Below are 12585 nucleotides of genomic sequence, written 5' to 3' on the forward strand. Positions count from 1 at the left end.
AAAATCAATTATTTCTTTTGCGCAGCCTAAATGCAGTTACATTGTCAAACAGAAAATTGTTGGACCCAATATTTATAGTTTGCTGGGGGTTAAAATTGTGGTAGAAAATTTTGTAAAATTTAATTACTTGGAACTGTAACAAGATTATTTTGGTACAATTTTCATTATTTTATCTCGATACAGTGGTTCATAAATTAAAATGTGTTTGGTATTGATTAACTGCTCTGCCAATATTTACACTGCATGCAACGTGATTTTAGGACAAATATTAGTAACTTCTAATAGCTGATAAAGTTGTATGTAATAGTATGTCCTGCGCCAGGCTTTAAGGCTGTGGAGCCGATGAGCCGAACCGCCATATTGGATTGTGATGTCACGGCGGCCATCTTGGGTAACCGTGACCTTGGCCTTTGACCTTGTCCCCGGCGGACATATCCGATCCGCCATCTTAGATGACTTCATTTTGTTTTCTCGAAAATTCAGTCATTTTGTTTTCCGCCATTTTGAATTATGATGTCACCATTGCAATTTCCATTACGGCCTCCATCTTGAAATCTTTATTTATTATACGATTTTAATGAAAAATTTTTAAAAGTTATTAAAAAACATACATTTATTACATAGAGCTCGGAGTCCTCGGTTCGAACTCGGTGAGGACAAAAAAATAAAAATGGCCACCGATCCTTCCCTCCCGGTGGCTGCAGGTAGACTGACCCCCTGACACTGTTTTCATAGCATATATATCGTCAGATAGTATAACATCATGTTCGCCATATTGAAAATATGTAATTTTAATGATAGAGAATCGAGAAAAATTCCAAAATTCATTAAATAAATTTGTAATCAATATACTGATTGACTCGATCGATTCCTGTCCTTGGTTCGATCCCTGGATTATGCAAAAGTTTGTGATTTTATCTAAAAAATAATAATTTCAATAAATGATTTTCAAAATTCTTAAATAGGCTTAAAATCTTATACTACCAGCCTCCAGTATGCTGTTATGTCCGCCATCTTGAAAATTTGTTTTTATTGACCCATATATTTATAAAAGAGTTATTAAATTCATAAAAAAATCAATCAATAATCTACCTTTAGAATCGATACATGGACAATAAACAAAATGAAGCGAATTCAGGTAAAGGTTACAGGTTTGAGAAAATAAAAACACCAAAGTTCTTTTAAAAAACAAAAATTTTATTACATAAATTCTACATAAATTCTACATAAATTCTACACTACTTTAAGTACAAAAAAAACAGGCAAATTACTAGAGTATTGACCATCTTTATATTTCTATATCTGCTACCCACGAACTAAAGCGGGGTGGAAAGCCCCAACACATGACGTAGGATCGTCCATTTCTTCGTTTTATAATCTTCTCCACCATACACGTATCGGGATACAACGTAGGATGAATCTCTTCGACAAAGAAGCCACCACTAATAGGTTTGTGGTCCCAATCTTCGAGGTAGTAGGTCCTAGGTTCTGATTCACGAACATGTGTCACACGGAAAAGTTCGGGACTCTAGTTCGCAATGGAAACTTTGTCGAAGATACCTTTCTGCTTGGAGATTCGCACAATGTCACCGACGTTGGCTTTAAGCTTTCGTGGATCTTTCTTCTTTGTGTTGGAAAACACTGTTCGAAGCAGACGATAGTCCTTTACGTTCTTTGGCTTCATTTTCGTGGTAGAATGCACCGTGGAATTATACTCGCTTATTAGTTTCGGCAAGATGTCAAGCCACTTGTGATTTCCGTTAGCCGTGAACTGTCGCCACATCTTGGAACGCAAAGTTCTGTTAAACATTTCGACAACGGAGGCTTTGACATTACTAAAAGTCGAGTAGTGTTTGATGCCATACTTCTTCATCAAAGCCTTGAAGGTTGCATTGTAGAATTCCTTCCCGAGGTCCGATGCATGTGTGATGGTACATGACCATAACGCCAAATATTGTCCATGGCCTTGGCTACTTCAGTTCCAGTCTTTGATTTTACTGGTCTAGCCCAAGCGAACTTGCTATAAACATCGATGACTGTCAACATGTACTTCAAATCTTTATTCAATCAGGAATACGGTATGATCTCAACAAGGTCCGCCTGGAATAAATCATCAATTCCGCGAACTATGATTTTGCGACGAAGTTATTTTCGTCTAGCAGGAGCATGAAGTTCGTGAGCGATTCCGATTCGACTCATTGTATGTAGCCGGCTTCCCTCAGTTCTTCAAGTATGGAGACTATTTCATTGATGTGCGAATAGTTCCCTACACTAAGCGAAGCATGTAGAACTCTAACGCGAACAACTAAATCATTGGGGTCGTCCCAATATACAAAGTCAAATTTTTGACCATTTTCTAGCTTTTTTAAACCTTCACCATGTATTGTTAGATCACTGAAGAAATTAGCGGGAATGTAGATTTTCTCATGATCATCGTCTTTATATACGCCACTATCTGTATCGTTATCGCGAAAATGAGCATTGGTTAGCTCTAACAGTTTTTTGTACTCTTTAAAATCTTTGTGAGAATGGCCTTTAGGCTCCCTGCATAAAATAAATTTGTACAGACCCCGAATCCCGTGTGTTTTGAACTCTTCTACGCGTACGATATTTCCTGGTAGAAAGTCTATTTCTTTAGCACCGAGGAACCACTTATTATGTTTTCTGTACACTCCATAGGATGTCTCATTATTCGGACTCGTAAACGATATAAAGAATGGTCGGACCATTACACAAATATGGTGTCCCTTTTTTGGTATTTTTTTCTTGTGCATGGTCTCTGTACTCGTTAAGTCCTCTTATTCTCGATCTAGTTCATATTTTCTCTTCTTTACAGTTGGCATTTAATTTTCAAACTCTGTCTTCACATTGACGGCTGGTTCTTCCTTATTTTTAAGTTCGTCGAGGCGACTAGTGATTGGTTTAATTATCTCTTCATTTTCTATCTCACTTGCAAGTCTGTTTCGTCTAGCAAGTAGATATTTTTTCACGAACAGATTGTATAGCTCGATGAAGGTCAATGGCCAGGTCCGACATTGTACTGGCTGAAAAAATATTGCAAGACCTCCTTTTATACTTTTTTATTCGTTCGCAGAAACTTCTTTCTTGTGTTTGGCAAAATCTGAATTTGTTGACAAGTGAGTTAGTGATGCTTTCAGACTACTTTGGAAAGTCCTCAAATCGTCACGTCTTTGTACATTGGATACTTCGATCATGTCGCGAATTCGAGAATCAGATGCTTCCACGTGCTAGTCGATGGCAACGAGATACTCTAGTAATTCCTTTTTCACACTTTCTACTTTTTATGCCAGTAGCGAAATGTATTTGCGGATAACGTCATCATGAGACATGAGAGCAGTTCGTAAGTCACGACTGCTACGACCGAATTTCGAAATGCTATGACTCATGTTTTACGATAAACTGATCGAAACCTTGTCTGTACCTGTCCTTATATAGAGGCCAGTCTTTGACTATAACTAGGAATCCGTGTTCTTTTTTCCAACACAAGGAACACATGACTTTGAATTCCTGCAATATCATGTTAGTGTTTACGTGATCATCATAAGCGTGACGTAAATTAAGTTCATCAATGCGAAAAAGAACTATGACATTTTCGTTGTCTCGTAGGCGATGTTTTGGAATACTACTGTACGACTTGATGTAAGCTTTTGGACATACGCCATTGCTAAGCCTATTGCTTAGCAATGGCGTATGTCCAAAAGCTTACATCAAGTCATGCACTCCCATTGCACAAATCTTTCAAAGATAATACGACTGTACGTCTGACACAGGTAAATGCAGTCGACTTTAGCATTTCTACCCATGGAAAAGTACTCTTGTATTATGCCTTGCTTCTCGCACATTACATCGTCGAAAACAAACACTGAATTGGCTTTTGTTTCGCTTGGAGGTATCACATCCGCATTATCATTAAATGGAAAATACTCCAGACCATCCACCGATTGTAGAACTGTAACTAGTTGCTGGTACTTTGGCTGTAGCAACGATTTGGAATACATTTTCGAACCTAAGGACATTTGGCTCTTCTAATAAACTCAGTAGTACGCACATTTTGACACAGTTGGACGGGCCTGCCATTATACATCGTATGGTATTAGGCAACAGTAAGCCATGTCGTGATTCACGACCGTTAGTTTCATCGTCTTGCGTAATGCGCACGGGCAAACACACTTCTTTCTTGACGACATGCATTGTACTGGCGAAATTGTATAAAATTAAACACATTTATACCTTCTGGTCAGTTTTTCGCAATGGATCGAAGAGGTAAGAACAAAAAACACATCGGTGCAGGACTCGTGAACTCGCTGATAAACAATTTAACTTTCGAGCTACACATTCCCAGCTACAGATTCTGCGGCCCTGGCACTAAAATATCGAAAAGGTTAGCTCGTGGTGACGTGGGCATTAATTCTCTTGACGAAAAGTGCAAGCAACAAGATATTGCGTATTCATTAAGCAAGGATCTTGAATCCAGACACCGGGCTGACTAGATATTGGCACAGGAAGCCGAAAATGTAAGTAAATCACCGAACGCGGGACTAGGAGAGAAAATCGTGGCTTGGACGTTTCCAAAATCATGAAGGCAAATACCAAATTAGGACTTGGTGCTCGTCGAGCCAGCTCCATCAAGTCAAAGACTAACTCACGCAAGACCAAACCTTAGATTTGTGCAGGCGTGGAAAAAGCCAAACAAAAATTACAGACTCTCGACAAGAAGATTATAGGAGGATATCTTCCTTTGCTTTGCCTGCATTTAGTGCTCTCGGCGGCCTCATCGGTGCAACGAGCGGTATAGTGCGGGTAGTTAACACTTCGCAGAATGAGAGCAAGCGGTTAAAAGAAGCACGACACAATGCCAGTATGGAAGCCATTGCCATGGGTAAAAAAACGGCGCAGGATTCTACATGCAACCTCATGAATCAGGTCGAGGCATGAGAAAGAAACGAATGAAAAAATCCGAAGTTCTTTGCCGAAACGTCCGCTCACCAATATAGATTTAATCAAATTCGCTCGAAAACTGATGATACCAAATTTCCGAGGCATGTTTAGACGAGACATTTTACCCAGCAAGCCAAACACACGAGAGAGCGCCATAATTAATTTAGTTACATCGTTGTGTCGTGGCACGCACTGGGTGGCGTACATAAAGTCTGGAAAAATGACCGAGTACTATTATAGTTTTGAAAATTTACCGACCTCCGCCAGAACTTTGGCGGTACCTGTGCCGAACCAATACATTGTTCTAAAATTACGAAACCGAACAGTCACCTAATCAAACAAACTGCGGACACTTGTGTCTTCGCTTTTTAACTAAAAAAAATTGCTGACAAAAACAATTTGCTACATAAAAGGTTGTGCAGTGTTGATAATTTATTAGTCATGTCGATAACACTTACCTTGACAGGTCACGCATCAGAGCTGCGGGCGGTTCATTTCCCGCATCTGCATGTAGATGTAGAATGGTGTATCTGACTCTTAGATTTTCAAACGTATAATGCCATACCGAATATCGACGAAGAAAATTGCAAGATCTGCTTCCTGAAAAGCGATGGGACCGCTCATAAAATACAGTTACCTGTTGGCTCTTATGAAATTGACGACATTGCCAATTACATCAGGGATATTTTACCACAGGATGTAGACTTTCCACTGAGTGGAAATCCAAACACTCAAAAAAGCATTCTAACATGCAGTGAAAATGTCGACTTTACGAAACCTGGGACCATAGATACGATGCTCGGATTCGAACCAATGGTGTATGATACAGGAAGAACGTACGAATCTACGCGTGCAGTAAACATTTTACCTGTGAATGTCATAAGAATAAACTCTATTTTGGCAAGTGGAATGTATCTCGACGGGGGACTAAGCAACATGCTGCATGAGTTTTCGCCAATGGTCCCGCCAGGATAAAAACTGGTCGAAGTACCGCAAAGTATAATTTACGTTCCAGTCGTCGTGAAGTGCGCACATGAAGTCATCGTCAGAATCGTTGACTAGCGAAGACGCTTGGTGAATTTTCAAGACGGAGAAATTATATTACGTCTGTACTTAACACGTTGGAGATAAAGTTTGTGACAGCGAACAGTTATAAAAGTAATCGCATTGGTGTGAATAATATCAGTTCTCTACCAAACATCGGTGCAACAACAACTGACAGCATATATTATCTTCTTAGCATTGGACAAGTGCCGAATAAATATGGAATATGAAATCCTCAATATTTAATATCGGGTACTTTTTGATGACAGTATTACAAATATGGTGCTGCACGAGTACCAGCCTATACTGCTCAAACCATACGCACTACCTTTAAAAGTACTCATTACTGTACAGCACCAAGATATCTGAACTTTACTTCGCATTCTTTTCTATGTATAAGAGGCACGCTGACAAATGTGGATGACACGCATCCGACAATGACGGTAATATCCTGCAATGGTATTCTTCACCTAATCGAGCACATTATATATATACTGAATGTCGTCGAGGTAGACAAGACCAGAGAAGTAAGCATAACAAATGCTATGAAAAATTACCTTCCGCTCACGCCAAACGAACTTTCCGCTGCAAATATGGCCTGTTGGGCTCTCGAGGATGAATATAAGCTACCTGTTTATGCCGAAGGAAGGTTCGAAGTTTGTGTTCCTCTGTCCATTCTTCTTGGATTCGCTGAGGACTACAAGAATATAATCATTAATTCGAAACAAGAGCTCGTACTGCTTCTAGCCAACACGCACATTAATGCCACTGTCGCCGCTGCAGAAAACCCTCAAGATGTCTCGCTAACACTACAGTCTATCGAGTGGATGCTGCCCCACAGCCAAGTAAGCACGGTTGAACGATTCAAGATGCTGAAGAACATAGAAAATGGCCAGAACTTAGATGTACCATTCCGATCTTGGATCCTGGAAACTTATCCTGCCCTACCTCATAGTCAGCGTATCAATTTGATAGTAAAGTCCAGCTTCGCTACAGAAAAACCAAGATACATCATCGTCGGTTTTTAGACCGAAAGACAGCTCAATGCAGGAGTAAGTTGCTCCGTATTCGATAACTGTCAAATATTTAATGTCAAAATATTTTTAAACAGCGAAAGCTACCCATATGTTGATATGAACATGGACTTTGAAAACGAAAGATTTCTTCTTGCATATAAAATGTACGCCAAGTTTAAGCAAGCATACTATGGGTGCAGACAGTCACCGATACTGAGTCCCAACAGTTTCAAGAACAAGGCTCCATTAATGGTGTTTGACGTTTCCTAACAGTATGATCGAATAAATTCAAACATCATCGACTGTAGGATCGAGATATTGACTAGCGGAAATATTCCACCAAACACCTATGCTTTTTGTCTGATACTTCACGATCGGCTTGTATCGTACAATTGTCAAGACAAACTTGTGAAAATTGTGTCATAAATACTGTTTCGTTTGCGATATTAATTTAGTTACGACCGAGCGTTGCTAGTGACTAAATGCACTGCAACTTGCAAGGTTTCCAGAGCCAAAATGGATTTGTGCTCAAGGAAATTAGCGTCAGCTCCGTAGACAAGACTCGAACCCGCACCTTCCGACCTCCGTATACCTGTAAAATATTTGACGAAAAAAGTAAACGCATGAATGAATAACTATGTAAATACTATAATGGCCCTAAGTGGGACGAAGGTAATATTCCATACCACCAAGTGAAAAACACTATTGAAGATTTACTAGTTGAAAACGAAATAACTTACGTTGCTGGACCTGAGCAGAATAAATGGCTGAGCAATTTGTGTGATGCACCAGTTGAAATTGCATATTTGCAGACCGACTACGGCTGTCCTTCCCTGCGCAAGCTTAGTGTAATATATGACATGCACCCACTCGACAAGTTTGAACGAGTGTGTTCCTGTAAGAACTCGCAGCTAATGCATAAATGGCACACATAATGTTAGTTAGAGCGTGCATATATAAAAGGTGTGCATTCGTTCGTGCCTTCAGTTATCGTTCGACCTGCAAGAAGATGTTTACGTTTCATCTTGCAAATGTGTATTTGAGCGTATGCCCTAGCTTCAGCAGTGTCGAGTACAGCTACTGGGATACCGGGTATCTACGTATATATACAGAAACCTGTGATGGAAGCGCTCAGCATTGGCGGTTTGCGCACTTTCCTGTGTCCTACGAACCGACTCAGCAGCTATTAGATTGTTGCGAACCTGGAAACTGTGCCGTCTATTACATGAGACCACACAAAATCCTTCCTGCTAGCAACGCTGAGGTAGTCGCCTCGTCTGCACGAGCAACACCAAACATGGGCGTGTTGCAACCTGTTGCGACCTGTGATGCTTCTACGCAGACGTCCAAACGGCGTGCGTCTCGCCGTCGATGTTCGGTTAGTGAATCTGTCCCAAGTAGCACTGCAGTAAAGCCAAGGCACAGACATGGCCACGAAAGTCATCGACCATGTCTCTCTAGAGTTGTCGACGGCGCAGAAGATGGCCAGCTGGAAGCCTGTGTTCCTGATCCCGTGACCTGCGAACCAGTTGGAGCCAGTTGGAACCAGAGTCCACGAGCCAGTTGAAACCGGAGTCGACGAGGCAGTTCAAGCAGCATTAAAGACTTTGCTTGCGAAAATGCTTAATTCCTTAACCTAATATGCATTTGTGTATTATTTCTAAATAAATATGTAAAACTTGAACTTGATTGTTTTTATATCTATAATTTTAAGGTACCTAATAAAAAATTAATTTTAAATACAGTCAATATTTTGACTAATGTAGTATACCAGTAGGCCTCGAGTATATACGTGAAGTTCAGACGACTGCCGGACCGGCTCTGTTCAGTAATTTTCGCGAGATTTAGTTACTGTTCCAATGAAGTCCTCGATGAACGATCTATCATCAACATCGTGGACCCTGATGGTACCAACGATGACAACAGCGACTACAGCAACAGCAGAGAGCTCAGTGGCTGCGGTGTCGGCAGCTGCGGATATCCCAACGTTATCGGTACCATCAACTGTAGACATTTCGACGGTGTCTGCGATACCTGCATCGACTTGTGCTTTTCCATCGGATGAAGATTCACCATCATCAATGCAGACTTCAAAGAACTACGAACATTCACCGAGTCAGTGCAAATACTGTGGTGCATCATTTACTACCACTTCAAGCGCGCGCTGACATGAAAGAAGCAGTTGTCCGAATAATTTACTGAAAAGAACAGAGTTTCGATGTAACAAGTGCAATAAACTAATTTTCCATCTCGATAGCATATATCGTCATTATAAAAAATGTTTCAAGAAAGTTAAGTGCAAGTATAATGATCATGGTTATTGTTTTGACATATGTATTGAACCAGCCAATGAGAATATATAAGTGAGACCCTGGCGACATGAACTTCAGTCCGTCTCTGGCTGCGGTGATGAACGGATCGGATAGTTAGACTTGTATAACATAATAGACCAGTATCTAGCTATTCTTGAGAACTTGGTGGCATCATTACCACTTTTAACACCAACCTGGATGGAAGGTCTACCATCATCAGTGCAGAGCCCGATGACAACGTCGACAACAGCAAAACCTACTCTCTCAGCACAGCAAGAGATTTCGACGTGTGGAACATCTTCCGCAGAGCAGACCTCGAAGGCTTCAGAAGTTAACATTTCAGCGGTGTTATAATGGTTGTCAACAGTGCCAGTGACATTGATGAAGGAAGGAGCATCCAACGGTGTTCCATCACCCAACTGTATGTACTGTGACAAATTCATAAACTTTAAATTACGGGATTATGTAATACACAATTGTAATAGTAACCCTGAACGCATTAAATATTAGTGCAACATGTGTTTTAGCCGGTTTATACACTATGGAAGATTAAAACGACACCTCAGGAATTTGTGATGGACTGGCTGTGCATTCATTAGAATCAAGCTGTATATTTTGTGGCAAAACATTAGCAAATATTAAAAGTGCAAAACAACATGAAATATATCACTGTCCTTTTAATGACATCAATTATTCTTCTCTGTGTGAAAATTTGCGATGTACCAATATGTCAACCTGATGAACTGAATAGCCATTTAAAGTCATGTAAAGGACTTACTTCGTACAATAGGAAGACTGTTTAAATCGAGAAATGCTCAAGACTTAAGGAATTTGCCTGTGTTTTTTATACTGGTAGTAGTTTAGAATGTATGTAGAATTTATGTAATAAAATTTTTGTTTTTTAAAAGAACTTGTGGGGTTTTTATTTTCTCAAACCTGTTACCTTTACCTGAAATTACTTCATTTTGTTTATTGTCCATGCATCGATTCTATAGGTAAATTAATAATTGATTTTTTTATGAATTTAATAATTTTTTTTTAAATATATGGGTCAATAAATACAAATTTTCAAGATGGCAGACATAATGGCTTACTGGAGGCTGGTAGTATAGGATTTTAAGCCTTTTTAAGAATTAAGAACATGATTTATTGAAATTGTTATTTTTTTAGATAAAAACACAATTTTTTGCTTCATCCAGGGATTGAACCAAGGACAGGAATCGATCGAATCAATCAGTATATTGATTACAAATTTATTTAATGAATTTTGGAATTTTTCCCGAATCTCTAGCATTAAAATTACATATATTTAAGATGGCAGTCATTACGTCATACTATCTGACGGTATATATGCTATGAAAAAAGTGGTGGGGGTCAGTCTGCCTGCAGCCACCGTGAGGGAATGATCGGTCGCCATTTTTATTTTTTTGCCCTTACCATGTTCGAACCGAGGACTCCGAGCTCCGTGTCATAAATGTATGTTTTTTTATATTTTATTAACATTATAATAATTGGATTTTTTAATAAAATTTAAAAAATTTCATTAAAATCTGATAATAAATAAAGATTTTCAAGATGGTGGCCTTAACAGAAATTCCAACGGTGACTTCATAATTCAAAATGGCGGAAAACAAAATGACGGAATTTTCTAGAAAACAAAATGACGTCATCCAATATGGCCGACGGGGTCAAGGTCAAATATCAAGGTCACGGTCATCCAAGATGGCCGCCGTGACGTCACAGTCCAATATGGCGGTTTGGCTTATCGGCTCCACAGCCTTAAAGCTTGGCGCAGTACATACTATTACATAATATTTGATAATGATTTTAATTGATTTTACTTATTTACAAATTAAGAAATTTTCAGTAGCAAAACATAAAATCATTTTCAAAACCAAAATATGGACTAAAATAAATTATAGTGATTGCAGTAGATTAAAGAAGTATCGGCTAGCAGTTTTTAGTTTTAATGCTCATGCTCTGCCATTTGATACTTTTTAATATTAGAGGTTCATACTACTATTTAAAATTAATTTTTTCATAAGGGAGTACCTAGTTTTTATATGAGTAATTTAATTATTTCGTGGACATATTCCTATTTAAAATAATTTCGTGGTCATATTCCATTGATGATTTACACGGGATGTCTTAGAAAAATCTTCAGAATGGACAACAAATGTAAATACATAAACACACAGAGAACAAGACAAAATCAGCTGATGTCAAAAGTTAAAAACCAATACAGCACAGAGCATTCCTTGGAAAGAATTAGGCAAGAAAAATATAAAATAATCAAATACAGCACATATGACAACAGAAACGATGAAGTAATTGCAACAAGAATATTAAATACAATAAAACAACAACCTTGGACAACACAATGACTAAAAAGATGAACTCAACTAAAATACTAAAAAGATAACCGTTTAGTTCATCTGTTTGTCTCTGTGTTGTTCAAAGTGGGTGTTTGTATTTATTACTGTTATGTTGCATCTGTCTCGTCTTTGTCACCTCGTTTAATGTCTATGCTGTTATTTATTTTCTTTTGCTTCAATTTTTTGTAACTTAATTCCTTCTGCGGTATTCTCTGTGCTGTCTAGGTATTTAATATTTTTATCATCTGATTTGGATTTCTTATCTGTGTTTTCATCTTTGTTGACCGTTCTTGAGGTTTTTCTATGACATCCAGTGGTAACCAGCAATAGCATATGTCTATGAAATTGTTTTAAATTAATCTTTCCCATTACAAGAAATATTCAATGAATGGAGTAGTATATAATACGTTTGTTTCTGAGTGACATATAGTATATTTCCGCAATATTGTAACATATTTCAGCTGCTTATTTATAAGCTTGCCATTGTAAATATTTTTTTTTTTTGGATTTCATTTATAGTTTAGTTTTATTATTAAATATATTGTGATACATGATGAATGTTAATCATAATTTTACTTTAATGTTAAAGTGGCAAAAATTTTGTTGCAAAAGTTTAAGGTAAGGCTTAAACGCAAGGGTCAATAACCAAAATCGAGGACTTTCAAAATAATCATCCAATTAGCTACTGACCCCAAAACCTGTGCACCTAACTCCTCATATTGGCATGCAAAACTGTACATCTGTTAATAACATTACTAACAACTGACATTGGTGTATGATTTTTTAATATGCTTGAAAAGTTATATATTTCCCCCTTTGTATCGTCTTTGTGTAAATTAGTCCAGAAATTTCAGATCATCAGTTCATTGTTTAATTTTA

General features: G+C 38.3%; 1 protein-coding gene across 1 annotated transcript in view; it reads left to right on the forward strand.

Moving 5' to 3' along the window:
• Positions 1-12585, forward strand: part of LOC134528904 (pleckstrin homology domain-containing family G member 7-like) — a 72203-nt gene that overhangs the window by 27989 nt on the left and 31629 nt on the right. The window lies entirely within an intron of this gene.

The sequence above is a fragment of the Bacillus rossius genome, chromosome 2 (assembly GCF_032445375.1).
Source record: "Bacillus rossius redtenbacheri isolate Brsri chromosome 2, Brsri_v3, whole genome shotgun sequence".
NCBI lineage: Eukaryota > Metazoa > Arthropoda > Insecta > Phasmatodea > Bacillidae > Bacillus > Bacillus rossius.